This window comes from Bombus vosnesenskii, unplaced genomic scaffold, assembly GCF_011952255.1.
Source record: "Bombus vosnesenskii isolate JDL3184/JDL3185 unplaced genomic scaffold, Bvos_JDL3184-5_v1.1 scf7180000013888, whole genome shotgun sequence".
NCBI lineage: Eukaryota > Metazoa > Arthropoda > Insecta > Hymenoptera > Apidae > Bombus > Bombus vosnesenskii.
Window position 1 is genome coordinate 2,146 of NW_022883267.1, and position 14,005 is coordinate 16,150.

At 40.1% G+C, this 14,005-nt stretch overlaps 1 protein-coding gene across 3 annotated transcripts in view; it reads left to right on the forward strand.

The window, feature by feature from the left end:
- Positions 1–756: 756 nt before the first annotated feature.
- The window catches only part of LOC117239203 (dystroglycan-like), a 63,394-nt gene continuing 50,145 nt past the window's right edge, over positions 757–14,005 (forward strand). For 2 of the 3 annotated variants that reach the window (XM_033504620.1, XM_033504624.1), the window contains exon 1: positions 757–774. The gene's annotated coding sequence lies outside the window, so the exon portion shown is untranslated. Of the gene's footprint in view, positions 775–811; positions 831–14,005 lie in introns of those variants that run through there. The other variant, XM_033504622.1, reaches the window with a different exon arrangement.

A 14,005-nucleotide genomic window follows, 5' to 3' on the forward strand; every position in this document is an offset into this window, starting at 1 on the left:
CACACGGCGATAAGGGACCAATGTATTTGAGCTTAGCTGATCGAAAACAGGCTAGAGCAGATTTTCGTGGGTATAAGATCGTAATATAGCGAACACAGTGACTTCTAACAGTAAAAAATCATGAGTGAAATGCGTATCCATTTTCGACATCTCGTGTTATATGAATTTCGGAAAGGAAGTTCTGTAACAATTGCCACGAAAACCATATGTGCTGTTTGCGGAGAAAATGCGCTTTCATCTCGCACCTGTAGGAAGTGGTTCCAACGTTTTAGAGCTGGGAATTTCTGTTTAGAAGACGAGGAACGCTCCGGGCGTCCTCCTCGGACAGACGAAGATAAAATTCGGGATCTTGTTGAAAAATCACGAAGTTTGACAGTTCGAGAGATGTCAAATGTTCTGAAAATACCTAAGACAACGATTCATAGGTGTTTAAAAAAAATAACATGTAACCGCTCGAAAAACGGCACAACTTATGGGATGACCTAATAGAAGCTATTGGTATGCGAATATTTGTCGTCAAACGGCGATATATTTATCTTTAAATCTATTGGGTTGGCAACTAAGTGGTTGCGGATTTTGTCAATGCCACCTAATGACAAAATCCGCAATCTCTTAGTTGCCAAGCCAATATTACACAGTTAAATATTAGCTTTACGTGCACGTTATTCCATCGTTTTACGAAAAATCGATAGAACGACTACGACGATAGGAAGGCTATCGTAATATCGAATAAAAAGAATTTTCGTCTTCTTTTTTTTAGGTCAAATACTCGAGGTACGTGGACACGAATTTAATTATACGGCAGACAAGGAAGAAGTTTCGAAGATGAGGTAATCGATTCTTTTGCAACACGCATTATCTTCTGTTTTCTCGTGGCCTTCTTCGAAGCTCGTTCAACGCCTAAGAGGACGAGGTCTTTAGAAAATACCGCTTTTGAGTAAACGCACTCTTTGAGAGTGCCGTTTCACCAATCTTCGCCTTTGCAAAATCAATCTTCGCGACTATTTTACATTTTGCAGCCACGGTTTTAATTAATCTGCGCATTTCTACAGCTGGATTTTCCGATATTTAACTGTCGTACCGTGGTCTCGTTCGTTCGATATATTTCGCGAATGACAATGAAATTTTCTCCTGAATTTTCCAACCGATTAACACTGGAACCACCGATAGTTAACACGAAGCTATTTCTACCAAAACCAGTGAAAATGACTGGTCTTTAGAAATAATGGAATATTTTTATACTTATTGATTTATTACTTTCTTACAGAAGCAAATCCATTTGGGATCCCTAAACGGGGGTTGACACATTTATAAAATTGTAGAACCAGTCATTCTGACTGCTGTGATATTTCTAATGTCGGCATCTAGCGATCTAGCGATCGATCCGGAATTTTCCTGATAACCGATATCGTCGTATCGAATGATACGCAGTGAAAATTTGAAAAACGCGTGAGAAGTTGTACAAAACGAGGAAACTGGTTAATTGGGGTTCGATAAACAGATTGTAAGACCTTTTACACTTTGACAAGTACCAGTCATTTTGACTGTTATTGGTATAAGTAGCCTCGATACAAAATTTTTTTCAGTTTGGACACATAAAAAGCAAAATAAAATTCGTTATACTATTCTTTTAATTTAAAATTATTTTAAAATAAAATTTAAAAATTTTTAAAATATTTTAAAATAAAATTGCAAAAACCAGCGAATTTGACCGGTGTGGTAGTTCTAGCGTTAACGTTGAAAGTGATGAATGTTGAAAATTGATTAACGTTCAAAGCTCAGACGTTTACCTTGAGAGATTCCCAATATGCACGATCTCTGTATACCATAAGCAAATAGGCGAATAAATAATATCCATGGTGCACGACGCATGGAAGCTTTCGTAGAACAATTAGCAACAGGGTTGAGTTGCAAACGGTTCGGATGAGAAAAAGTCGCGGTTGCAGATGTCGAAGCGTACAGGCTGCGCCCGGATTCAGCCGTTCTTTGTTGCAAGTTTTGCTGCTGAATGCTCGCATCTGCTCGAAACGCTTGTTAAAAGTTCACGCTAATGACTATTCGTCGACGCTAATTCGTGCAACGCGCGTGACCCGAATGAACGTTTGCCTCGGGCGCTTTTCGTTTTTCACGTTCGATATAGCCATCTTTTTATTTTATCGAACTGCTAATTTCAGAGAAATTCGCGATAATATCAAGTAGTTAAGTACATTTTTATCTGATGTTTCACGAGAGTCGGCATTTGTCGTTGCAAACGCTGTTTTCATGGAGCCATTGGATCGAACCAACGCAGATAAAATCCCTCCTCTCGATATTTCATCGCGTTGGAAGTTCGTTTGTCTTGTATCGTGTGAATTTTCAAACCGGCGCGATTATGGTCCACGATAAGGATGAAATATGTCTCTGATTGAGGGACGATCGGAAGAAATAACAGGTAATAGCGTGCCTCTGAGTCATTGCATCCTCGGTTTTTCAAGTAACGTTTCCAAGCTTTCAAGTATTCGAGCAGCAGAACCGTGCTTTTTTCAGCTGCGAGACTCGTAATGATATCAGATTTCGAACGACGAGACGCAGATCTTATGGAAATTTCTACAGCATTTTCTTCCTTTACTTTTACTGTAAATTTACTGGCATTTCTTTCTACAAGAAACCCACATTAACCCACTGTAAAAGGATCTTTTCTTGTTCGTAAGAAGATAAGGAAATTACAGTTTAGAAGATAAAGTAATTGCGGTTAATCGCTATGTACATATTTTTGAGTCTGATAAGAGGAACAGGAACTGCTAACTGGTACAAAGAAATTGCTTATTAGCCACGCGATAATGTGATATCAAAGCGAAGTGTTACAGAATAAGAAATAGGGAAGCAGTACTTGAAAGCATAGATATAGAGGAGGATTTTATAGAAGAGAGAGAAATACAAAAAAAAAAAAAAACGTATGTGAATTTTTAAGAATTTTCAATCAAACTGCACTCTCTTTCTCTTGGCGTAATAATCGAAGCGAATCGATACCGATTCGCTACGAAAGTCACATTGCTCATCGACGAACGAACGAGAGAGGCGAAAGGGGACAAAAAGGAATATGCAAAAGAAGGATGAAAAAAGCAGCAAGTGTTAATTGACTGTGCAGGCTGAAGCCAGAGGGACTGGCAATCTCGTCGTTTCCTCCGGCTGATGCAACTGGTCGCCGAGAAAGCCGAGTTAACACGTAACACATGTCTCGCTGTGCTGGCCTGGACTCGGGCCTGGCCGGTTTTTCTTTTTTGCCACTGTGACCTGTATTAAAGCGAGCTGAAGCCATGGAAAACGGACTTCTTCGTTCCATCAAAAAATCAAACACGAACTACACTGCTACGTTCTTTCCAATTTAATCTACTCGCCTTCTTCCAAGTACAGATATTTTGTTACTTTGCAAACATAGATAATTTTGAAGCGAGTATCCTCGTGTACAAAGAACAGGCTTATCATCCCTAAGTTCGTTTCTATTTGCTAAATTTTTAGGGGTCTGCATCGTCATCGTAATTTCGAAATACCGAATTTTGTAAAGAAATGTTTCTTAAAGCTTCTACAGTTAATTGGCTTGAAAAATTCTACGATATGTTTCACGCAGATTCTATATTTTACTGATCGAAGAGAAATTGTTCATTTTAAGAGATGCAGCCAAGATGGTTACGCGATATTTCAGCGGAAAAGCTTTTGCATGTAGCGCGTAACGTCGCCGTTGTGTGAAAGCTTTCCTTCGAAAAACGCCGAGATAAAATCAACAGCTACGTTAATATCGCCTCGAACTAGCTCGTCTTTCCATTTTCTATTCGCTTGTTAAACAAATTCTAAACTTTGTCTTACACTTAAACTTCGTTTTACACGCCACTCGTAATCCTCGCGCTTCTGCCTGCGTTTCAACCACCGATCTCTCTTTTCCCTCTACAATTTCCATACCGTCATCCAGGGTCAGTAACGTTGCACTCTGTTGGCTGGAAATAAAAGCAGCTGTCGAAACTTCTTGCTTCTATTACACACACAGGAGCTTTGTACTTCGAAGTTTTCCATCTCGATCGAACGATAATTAAGCTGACCGGTAATTACGTTAATTACGCGGTACTAGCGCAGACTGACCACGGTATTTTCAAGGGAGCACGACGTTCAGCCAGGGAACAACGTTGATAATGATAGCGGCAGGGAGCTACAACGACGACCGAAATTAATAGGATTCAATCGGCCGCCGACTGTGCAATTATGAGCCATTATGGGTTTGAACACCACCCTATAGAAACTAAACGTCGGTGTGTTTGATATCACGCTGGGATATCCGCCTCTCTCTGCAGCAATCTAACCTGATTTATTTCGTATTTCGGTCTATGATGATTCTAAAGGGGATAGTCCAAGTTTGAACGAGGATCGCGGTCCAACGTTGGTTAATTAGAAATTATTGCGACAATGAAGAGGACGCAGCGTGTATCGGTGAGGTACAGTGTTACAGAGATTGTAAACGTGACGAGAGAGGTGCACGATGCGTGTGGTCGAGCCGTGCAACGTACATGTTGAACGAGATTGATGGAACTCGTGCAATACTAGCTAATTACGTGAGTGTATCGATAGGACTAGATCGTCGGATTATCGAGCAACCGCCATGAATTTTCAGCATCGGTGTGTATAAATCGAATCAGAGGGGATAATGTCTTCTTCTATTCGCGTTCATTTTGTATTCTTCCGTTCCTCGATAAATTACGTACTTTGGCTCGCAGACAATAATCTCGTATCGAAGCGTACTGAATCCGAATCGTTGTATCTTCTTCGATGTAAACTGGCATTATGCGCAACGTTTTACGAATAATGTCTTTGCAATTACGTATAAGCGATATTCGATTCGTAATCATCGAACCTGACAGACTATCTGCTCTTCAGAACAGACGCCACGTCTTCGAGATCGTTGTATTAACACTTTGACTGCCACGTTGGGTCATATATGACCCGTCACGGTTTCTCCTGTGACGCCACGGTGGTCATTGGTGACGGGAGCTCTTCGACTTCTTACAATTGTAAAAATTGAATGGAAATTGACAGTCAGGGCATTTTGAATATAACCGATAAATAGAAGATACTTTGAAATAAAAAGTGCCCCTTTGAACGATTAAACATTTTTATTAGAACATCGATAAAAAGGAAATGAGAACAAATCTTGCATCTAACGGTGCACTGTGTTTGCATCCACATCTTCGAGGGCTGATCTACGAATATTATTATAAACACACCTTAGAAAATAATCGTAAATGCTGCTATATAATCGTATAATTGAAGTTAGGAGTGTGCACATACCTTACTATTATACATAGAACGAGCAAATACCGTTTACTAATATCTTCTACACGTTTCGACGATATATTCTGCGCGTTTTGCTTACGACGAAACAACGAATGCGAATGGTTCGTCGAAATAAACGAAGCCTTGTTATAATACGTCGCTATCAACTGTTACCAAGGCGCCACGGTGGTCACCCGTGACCGCCAATGAGATACACGGTCCATTGGGAAGAATGTTGTCTTGCAATGTCAATTTATTATTATTTTGCCATTATATGCTTTGAATAATAAAAATACTCCCGTGGTGTCCTGAGCGAAACGTGTGATTTCCGCGCGGCAGTCAAAGTGTTAATACCCATAAAGGCTTCTTTTACTCTGCTTTTTTATATTTTTCCGATATAGAAGGCGTAGCTCGTATTTTATATATAAGCACCCTTTAACACATTGACTGCCACGACACCCATATTCGGGTGACAGCAAAGTTTCCGGTAGGGCCGTATTCGGGTGGCGCTTATTTGATTACTTGCGAAGGATCGTCGTAGGTATTTGAAAAGATATTCTAGAGGAAATAATAAAACTATTGAATTTGTTATACAAGTAATAGGAAAATGGTTTATTAAAAAAATTATTCACTCGCATTACTAAAATATCGATGGAAGTACCTAGCAGAGAACGCTTGGTCTGACGGTGATTTCAGTGAAAACACGCGTGGCAGACAACGTGTTAAATGTCACATAGACCGCACTACTCTGATTATGACTCGTGGCAATTGCAATAGCAAAATTTCTGATTCACGTACGTTGTTTCACTCGCTTGATGTTATTACGATTTGTCTCTACCTGGATACGGCCACTTACCTTTATGCAGTTTCATATCTTCGTGGACACGACCGAACAAACGAGACCTGGAATTTATTCTACTCGTTAAATAGCAATGAGCAAGAATGAGCATTTTATTAGGATGCGCGGAAAGTTTCTTCCGTTTTATGAGAAAATAATAGAAGCATGACGTTTTCTGTTGTATATTATTTTGTCGAAATACGTAGGATCCATTTTATTCTGTTAAGATAAACACCACGAGATTTCACAGACTTGATGTCACGTTTGTATGAAACTGCACCGTTGTAAAAGACACGTTTGCGAAAGAAAGACACGTTTCGGACAAACCTTCCTAAAATCAGCTCTCGACGTTCTCTTTATTCTAACACTTTGAACCGTCACTTTGTTGTATTCATACAATAAATTGACTATATCTAAAGTTCAATTCTTTGTCTTATTCGTGAAACGTTCGAACTGTGACGCGAGATCACCGATGATGTGTCAATTTCGCGATTTCTTGTGTCTCCTACGTGACACAAGGATTTATCACGTACATTGTACGTAAATTTATCACGTCCGTAAATTGTAGCCTAATTTCGACCTGCTAATCGATTGGAAACAGTAATTATCTAGTTTCACTGGTACGAAGACGACGTTGGAAAGAAATATTTGCCGCGACATTCGCAAGAACGCGAAGGAATTGTTGGAAAGTCGTAGATTAAGTTAATATCTTGCACATTTTCCATATCTTCGCGTATCCTCCGAATTCTGTACATTTTGTTACTCTGAAATTGCCCATAAACGCGTAGCATAAAAATGAAAGCCAATGAATTTCCTAATACGATCCACAAACGACACTTGCCTTTCGTCATCGACTTTCCTCTACCCGTGGCACGTCTACACGTCAGTCAGGTCCGACGTTGGATGGAACACAGGGCACGAAGGTTCGTCGTATTGTGATAACGACGCTTAAACGATGCCGCGTAAACTTGCTTGAATGGGTACCATTGTGCTCGTCCTACGTCGACCATCATTCTTTCAGTCAGTTTTATGTTTTACGTCGGTTGCATGGGTTATGTTTATGGGAACGCCGTCTGGTCGCGTCTATCCGCCGTCAGCATTTAACCTTTCCGATCAGTTTTTCTCTCAGCTTTTTATTGCGATACTCTTCCCACCTTGTCCGTCTCCTTCAACCTTTCTCTCGATCGTCTTTCGTTCGATACTTATTGCCAGCCCTTTATCTCTCTTGTTTCCCGCTGGTTTTTTTTTCTCTTCTCTTTTATCACTTCTGCACGACCGCCTCTGGCTGCAAGCTGCGTCCTCGTGTTCCGCAGAAATCGTCGTAAATAGCTGCCTTCTCTTCGTGGTTAGTCGCTGTTCCAATCTTCGGAGGCCATTGAAAATTTCTCAAAAAGGATTCGACACTTTGACACACTTTCTTCTCTCGAACGATTCGCTGTGAGCTTAATCGGCCGTCTTTAATTCTTCTCTCGATCGTATCGGCAATTGACCGATGAAGAAGCGACATGACTATGCATAGATTTAGTCGGCAGTGTTTAAAAGAAATAGAAATCCTGCGACATTGTAGAGTTTCCAACGTTTAAGAAAAATGTTTACTTCAATGCGACAATTGTTTTAATCAATTGTTTTAATTGTTTGATCAATGCTTTTAATTGGAAACGTAGTATGTGTCAATGAAATTTTTCTGCTTGCATTGGTCAGTTTGTTTAAAAAGTCATTGGCAATTTGAAAGGAGGTGCTCGAAAGTCACGAGGTGAATTATTTTTCAATTATCTTTTCAAAAGGACGACAGGCACTTCGAGGTAAAAATTTTCAATAATAATGTTAAAATAACTCCGCCGTAATTTCCATTTAATTGCCAACGAGCAGACAGAGAGCACAGACGAAATACTTTAGAACGTTTAATTAATCGATGAATCATTAGAGGAACGTCTCTCCAACGTTCCATTCCGCAGATACTTCGCTTGAATTTTTATATTTCTGCTAGCCAGTATGAACAGCGCTGGAAAACCCGTAAAATATAGGCAATAAAGTTACTTTTCCAGAGATCGATAGCCGTATCAAAGTAATAATTACCATATTTTCGATAATAATAATAAACTAACTTTAATCTCCATTTAATTACCAATCAAATTTCTAATAACATTTTTTAGAAAACAGAGAAAATCCATCAATGCCAACGCTCGATGAATCATTAAAAGAAAATCTCTCTCCCTCTCTCTCTCTCTCTCTCTATCTCTCCATCGTCATAGCAGAGATGCTTTAATCTCTTTGGCAACATCATCGATGCCCCGATCACGCAGGACACGGTTAATTAACACAGATTGCTCGTCCCATATAGACGTTCATTAGGAACCGGAAAGATGGTTGGAACAAACGGTTCTACTCTGGTTCTAGACTGGACTGTCTTTCTCAGAGTTTATACAACGACGTGTACATCGTACGAAATTTTGCGTTTGAATTCTATCGGTTCGAAACGTTCCGTTTCAATGACAGCGCGGAACGAAAAGCCAGACCGATTAAAGTTGGCCATGGTTAATTATAGAACAAGCCCAATTAGTCGGAGCTGCATGACATTGCGAGTTAATTAGCGCTCGTCAGCCAGTTTGAGCGAGCTTCGCGAGACTCGCGACGTCAAGATGAAAAAAGAAGGAAAAAAAAAAAAAAGAAAACGTGAAATGGCCGCGCGAACTACGCTTCTCGGAATCGAATTTTCATTTCGTAAAACCGTCCCTGCTGAAGTGAATTATCTCGTGAAAGCGAATTTTCCTTTGCCTCGTGGACATTTGCTCGTAGCAAACGTTCCGATGTTTGCCGCTACCTGCGTTAGTCCGACTTGCCCAAAATTCGGCCAATTTTTCTCTTTCAGTTCCGACGCACGATTATTCATAATTACAATTTCTCATTTTCTGTGCTTCAAAGTATTTCACAATTTTCAGGGATTTTTTGCGAGCTTCAAACGTTTCGAAAGTTTCCATGAAATATTCAATAGCTTAACTATCAAACTCGTTGAAGCGAGTTTCAATCTTTTGTTCCTACGATCCTCCGGAAAATATACAGATGCTTCTCACGAAATTCAAACTTCATCTGCCATGCCAGCTTCCTTCAGTTCCAAATACGAATAAGTTGCATTGCCGCATATTGAGTGTATTCCAGTGTATCTCGAGCTATTGTAATCCCTATATATATGTGTGTGTGTGTGTAAATTGTATTTTCTCATAATGTACTGCTACGATGTTAAATTATTATGTATTACACATTGCGGTAACCGACAACGGTAAGATCGATGCATAAGACGTTAACTAAGACTTCGAAGAAAGGAAATGATATCAGAATACGTGGAATGTTTGCCTCTGTTTGTACAGCAAAATTTTATTCTAGTGAAGGCGCTTAATCTTCTGGATCCTAAACCGCAGGTCGATGATACCGCGATCGAGATGCACGTGTCACGTGCGATGTCACCGCACTGATTCAACGGAGGATCGTGAATCACGATCGCCTTTCGATCGAGCGTGACATTTTTACAAAGTGGCACACCTTGTTGATTCACAGGTCGTCGCAGAGATTAATCCGTGAAATAAAATTCCTCGCGACCCACGATAAAAGCGTCGATCGGATCAGCTCTTTGAAGGATCGTCGAACTTAATTCTAAGGATCGAGAAGACTTGATATCGCGTTCGAGAAAGTGTTGATCGACTTTAATCCGACTACTATCGTCGATCGAGTCACGATATTAAAGCATCGAAACGTTATTGCAATTTATTGTACACGAAGGGACTATCGTTTGGAATTGATTCAGGGATGTAAGTACTTATAACGCGGTCAGATAACACGAAAAGCTGACTAAGAATTTCCTAAGAGCGGACTTAGTCCACTAATGCTTGTGTTTGATGGTAAATTGGGTAATATTTATCAATAAGATAACATTATAGCGAAGTCAATGGAAGATGAAAGCTGCTTAAGTCTGCGAAAAGACAGAAGAGAATAGAAAATTAGACCATCCTGAAACGTTAGATATTCTTCCGGTATTAGCTGGTAACATCACATCCCAGCCTCCCGGAAGCTGAGACGATCAGTTCCTCCTTTTATTCGTTGCTCAACTATACGATTAACACTTTGACTGCCACGGTGGTCATTGGTGACCGGAGCTCTTCAACTTCTTACAATTGTACAAATTAAATGGAAATTGACAGTTGAAGCATTTTGAATATAACCGATAAATAGAAGATACTTTGAAACAAAAAGTGCCCCATTGAACGATTAAACATTTTTATTAGAACATCAATAAAAAAAAGAAAACAAATCTTGCATTGGTGCACTGTGTTTGCATCCACATCTTCGAGGGCTAATCTACGAATATTATTATAAACACACCTTAGAAAATAATCGTAAATGCTGCATTATAATCGTATAATTGAAGTTAGAAGTGTGCACATACCTTACTATTATACATAGAACGAGCAAATACTGTTTGCTAATATCTTCTACACGTTTCAACGATATATTCTGCACGTTTTGCTTACGACGAAACAACGAATGCGAATGGTTTGTCGAAATAAACGAAGCCTTGTTATAATACGTCGCTATCAACTGTTACCAATGCGCCACGGTGGTCACCCGTGACCGCCAATGAGATAAACAGTCCATTGGGAAGAATGTTGCATTACATCGTCAATTTATTATTTTGCCATTACATGCTTTGAATAATAAAAATACTCCCGTGTGATTTTGGCGTGGCAGTCAAAGTGTTAAGAATTTCCTAAGAGCGCACTTAATCCACTAATGTTCGTGTTTGATGGTAAATTGGGTAATATTTATCAATAAGTAAGTTTAGGTAATATTTATAGCGAAGTTAATGGAAATCCTGAAATATTAAATATTCCTCGGATTTTAGCTGGAAACATCATGTTCCAGCCTCCCGGAAGCTAAGACGATCAGTTCCAACGCATTTTATTCGTTGCACGACTATACGTTTAATATTCAATGCTATGCATTTAAAAGACATAAAAGTTCCCTACGTACGTCAAGGTGCGTGCAGGTGTTGGAATACTTTCGCGAACCAATGCAAATCTAAGAAGCTGCAAATGTGTCAACCACCGTCAACCAACGTCCATAGAACCAATTCCAACTGAACCAATTTATAATTTCCTTTGCGGGTCCATGGTCGTTACGCCACTGTGTTACATCCCTCACAGTAACTCGTACATTCGAAATCAGACACATTGGAATTGACAGTGGCGCGCACGGTGTATACTCAGCTGCTAGGCAGACCGGAAATCGCGTTCCATCTTCGATAGCGTCCATCAAGGGACAGTTAAGTGTCAGTGACCTCGACGCGTTCTATAATGACGACGTTAATCGTGTTCTTTTCTAAACCGACAGCTAAGTAGCTTGATCGCGCTGCTCGTGATTCGGATTCACGCGGAGGATGCAAAAGTGTGTTTCGTTGCGGAGTTGGTGCGGCGATTGGAATCGCGATAGTCGACCCGATTATTCCATGCACGTACAGCTACTCTTATTCGGAGGGAGGAGGAGTGAAATTACGTGGTTGTTGGTAATTCGACGAATTTCTGAAGTTACCAACATTGGCTGAAACTCACGGATTTGGCGGAAACGATGGAACCTGGTTATACACCGGGTTTAGCTTCTCCGGTACTCGGCTAACTACGTGAACGTTAACGATCGGAAACGTATTTGGTTATTAATACACTGAGAAATGGGAATTTTCACGCAAATCCGGCATAATAATAAGTCTAGCGATCGACTTATTCCCATTTTGCAGTTTCATCTGCATAATTTCGTGCTTTATGCGATTAACGGGAAAGGTGGAAGTTTCAAGGTAGTTCGATGATTGTTATAAACAAGCGAGGTGTTTGGATTAATAAATCCGGCTTATATCAGGTGCAGATAATTCCCTGTTTCGTGTAATTAGCAGGCAAAGAGAGAATTTTAAAAGCTGAAGATGAATTGAATTAGGTTCGAAGTAAATCTGGCTCCTACCGAACTTCATGTTCATGTGTAATATTATCTTTATTATTTATCTTATCTGAGAAAGAAGTATCAACACACGAATAACGGTTTTAAGATGTTTCAGTAATTCTTATAAATAAACGAGATTAGATGTATCGAGCTACTCTGAGAATGATCCTAAACGATCTAAAACTAAGTCTTTCAAAGAAAATTCCAAACTTTATTTATCCATAGGTTGTCCGAAAAGTTTCTTTCTTTTCATAAGGAGATAATAGACGAACAACAATTTCTGTTTTATATTATTTTACTGAATTAGGTATGATCCACTTCGTTATATTTCTATCATTATGTTCGTGCATAATTCAATAGACTAATATAAAACAAAAAACATCGTGCGTCTATTGTTTCCTTAAAAAAACTTTTCGGACAACCTAGTAATTGATCGAGAAAAATTTCCAGCTAACTGCCTTCTAAAATTCGAGAGGATCGGCGTTAAGAGAACGGAGCGACGACTAGTTAGCAGAAATCCGTCGAAAGTCAATTAACACTGGTGTGAAAACGAAGGAAGAGTCGTCGTGGGGCCGCGTGCAGAACCGCGGCAAGGCCCTTTGACAAGTCGCAGTTCGCGACGTCAAAGAGCATTGTTTTAGCATACGAACGAAAGGGAAACGTCTACGAATAACACCCTGGAGGCTTGTGACTCATCGTTGACTGCCTCTAAATGCCGAATTCCGCCGCTATTTATAGTCCCGCATCGCTGGCACACGCTTATGCAAACGATTCGCCAAGATTTTGCGCACGCGAGTAAAATTGCCCGTGTTTGATAAACGCCATTGTTCAAATCGCATTGGTCATCGTTCGTTGTTATGAAATATCGATCGATAATTCGATGTTATCTGTCATCCCGAAAGAAAATTAAATATAAACGCTCTTACTGTCGGTATTTTTAGCGTAGATCGTTTGTCAGATTGACTGCAGTGGCGATTTTACCTGAAACGCAAGAAAAAGCTAAATGGTCGGACAGCGGATGCCAAAATATCTGTCCTCGCGTCGAGTGCCAAGAACTTGTTGATCGAACACGCGAGTGAGAAATGTATTACACGTTCTAACGAACCGCTGTTGCCACGAATTCGCGCTACCTCACATCGCGTACCGAGAAAACAATTAGAAATAGAATCCTCGTTTCCGATTCTCGCTTCCCTGAATTCTAATGAATAACACAGGTTTTCCGTTTTGTATCTTCTTGGACCAAATTCGAATTAGTCGAATTAGTCGAAAATAATCGGACCGAATGTCTCTCTGTTCATTTCCGTGACGTTTTGCGCAATTAGCATTTATGGCGAAGCGTGTTATGCGAGTAAACGTCATTTTTCCGGTAGAACGAACACCAGGTTACATAATATCTGGTCACAATAAAGGGCAGAGGTGCGTGACATTGCTCATTTTTCCGGTGATTCGTTTCATTCCTCCGGTCGATTCCACCTTTCCCTTGTCCCTCTTTTATCTTCTGCTGCGCTCGCGCGGAACGCGAATCCCCGATGGTCAGTCGAATCAGGGGAAAATATCGCACCAACCTTTCGCTGCCTCTTTTTTTTTCCTTTTTTCTTGCCTTATACGTATACAGATACGCGATAAACCTTGGCAATATCCGCAAGAAAATGTCGCCAGTTTTATCGAGCCCGTGTTGCAAATGGCACTTTTGATGTCACGTTTGCTAATTTTCACATTCAGCTGGGAAAATAATGAACGTTACGAAGGATGGTTGTTGGAGAAACGTAAAACTTAGAGTTTCGATCTGTGCAAGACGCGAATTCGCATCCTCAAAGTGTTAACTTTGCTATCCATTGACATCGTACTTGTAAATTAACGATATTCAAATGATTTCTCCTATTAATTCTC